Below are 2379 nucleotides of genomic sequence, written 5' to 3' on the forward strand. Positions count from 1 at the left end.
GGCAAGGATAGACACTGCTTAACCTTTTCAAAAGCCTCCTGACACTCTTCATTCCATTTCTTCGAGGAATTCTTCTTCAGAAGCTTGAAAATGGGTTCACACGTCATCGTCAGATGTGATATGAACCGTCTCAGATATTGAACTTTGCCAAGGAAACCTTGGATCTGCCTTTCTGTCTTTGGCGGCTGCATTTCTTTAATCGCCTTAATCTTTTGCGGGTCTACTTCGATCCCTCTTTCACTGACCATAAACCCTAAGAGCTTTCCTGATGTAACACCAAAGACGCACTTATTCGGATTTAGGCGAAGCTGATATTTCCTGATTCGCTGAAAGAACTTTCTCAGGGCGACAATGTGCTCAGGTCGAGTCTTGCCTTTTACAATCATGTCATCGACATATACTTCGACCTCTTTATGGATCATATCATGTAAAAGAGTTGTAGCAGCCCTCTGATATTTAGCACCAGCATTCTTCAAACCAAACGGCATCACCATGTAGCAGTAAGTACTCCACTGAGTAATGAACGCTGTCTTCATCATGTCCTCTGGCGCCATCTTAATTTGATTGTAACCCGAGAACCCATCCATAAAAGATAGAAGAGCATGACCAGCTGTATTATCAACCAGGAGATCAATGTTTGGAAGAGGAAAATCATCCTTAGGACTTGCTTTGTTCAGGTCTCGAAAATCGACACACATTCGAACTTTTCCGTCCTTTTTGGGCACCGGTACAATGTTCGCAAGCCATTCTGGGTATTCAACCACTTGAATGAACTTTACTTCTAACAGCTTCTTTACTTCTTCATAAACCTTCAACTCCCATTCAGTTTTGAGTTTTCGGAGTTTTTGCTTCTTTGGCTTAATACCAGGGATTAAGGGTAAGCGATGCTGAACAATTTCTTCACTTAATCCTGGCATGTCATCATATGACCAAGCAAAAACCTCCTTGAACTCTTTAAGTAAGGCAATTAATTCTTCGCGTTCCTCAGGAGATAAAATTTTGCCAATTCGAATCTCCCGAATCAAGGTTTCATCACCTATATTCACAGTTTCAATTTCCTCTTCGAGTGGTTTTGCGCGGCGACTCTCATCCTGTTGAATCATGTATTTGATTTCAGGAGGAGTGTCGTCGGCATCCTCATCAGAGGGGGAGTCTTGATTGTTATTATTAAGTTTATCAGATTCTGAAGCAGAATCATTAGAAATAAAAGTAGAGACAGGAATGTACACAGAAGAATCTTTTATTTCATTGAATGTTGAATCAAGTACATCAAATGATGAATTACCCACATCGGGCTTTACAATGGACTCTTGAAACAAATTTACAGACTCAACAGATATATTGACATCTGTGTCAATTGACTCTGAACTATGTACGGAAATAATATCTGAATCATCAATAGAAACAGCATCTGACTCGATCTCGCTGGAAGAAGAGGAATTACCATCGACCTCAAGAGACTCGACCTTTATAGTACCTGCATCAAAAGAATTGTTAGAATAAACAGACTCTGAATCAGACTCAAAGACTGACATGGACTTACGAACAACAGACTCTTTTGAAGGGACACGACTGTTTAGGAAAGTAACCTGAGGCAAGACCTGAAAGGTCCAGTTAGTCAATGGTTCCTCTGCCGGGGTGATTAAGTGAGTAGGATTCAGAATCACGGCCCTCTGATCAATCACAGCAATAATCTGCGAATCTTCAAGGAACATTGAATTCAGCAAGCTCGGCTCTATATGCTCTGCCCAATCAGCTTCTGACTCAACTTCTGTCTGCACACCGATCTGCTTGTCCTCTAACTCCAGATTGAAGAAAATTTCAAAACCTGGCAACCTTTGTCCTGAATTCTCATCCAACCAAGTTTCGGCAAAACCACAGAAAGGGACATCAGCACCCTCTTGTCTAAACCGGCCATTCATTGTCAAATTAATTGGCGCCATTGGTAATTCTAACCCTCTTCGGCGACATTCAGCCCATTTTCGCATCAACTGCTTTATCTCTTTAACCTCTTTCTTTGAGGGCTTGTACCCCAGCCCAAATAGACCGTTGAAGGATTCGAACTCAGGGAACTCGGTCAAACCCTGATGGTATTTACCCAGCCCTGCACCTGGCATATATCCCTGTCGGCGAATTATCCTGACGACATTCGAATTTGTACTGGTCAGAAAACAAATTTCCTCCTTTATAGCTTCCTTGAAGGTAATGGCAGTCACCTCTAGCGAGAATCCAGTCAAACTAAGATCCTCAGTCTTCTCCATAGACAGGTCCTGAGTAATCAGCCCTACTTCAAGGTCTGGGTTTCCCTTTACCGTTACTACTCCGTTTTTACGAAGAAATTTCAGTTTTTGGTGAAGAGATGATGGAACAACCCCGAAC

At 42.0% G+C, this 2379-nt stretch overlaps 1 long non-coding RNA gene across 1 annotated transcript; it reads right to left on the reverse strand.

Moving 5' to 3' along the window:
• Positions 1-1224: 1224 nt before the first annotated feature.
• On the reverse strand, positions 1225-2089 carry LOC143889362 (uncharacterized). The gene is made up of 2 exons (XR_013254816.1): positions 1590-2089; positions 1225-1477 (listed from the first exon to the last, which is right to left on the reverse strand). It is a non-coding gene; the product is annotated as an uncharacterized LOC143889362 (long non-coding RNA).
• Between the last annotated feature and the right edge of the window lie 290 nt (positions 2090-2379).

The sequence above is a fragment of the Tasmannia lanceolata genome, unplaced genomic scaffold, assembly GCF_043159265.1.
Source record: "Tasmannia lanceolata isolate RefF3 unplaced genomic scaffold, GAP_Taslan_0.1 ptg000013l, whole genome shotgun sequence".
Classification (NCBI taxonomy): domain Eukaryota; kingdom Viridiplantae; phylum Streptophyta; class Magnoliopsida; order Canellales; family Winteraceae; genus Tasmannia; species Tasmannia lanceolata.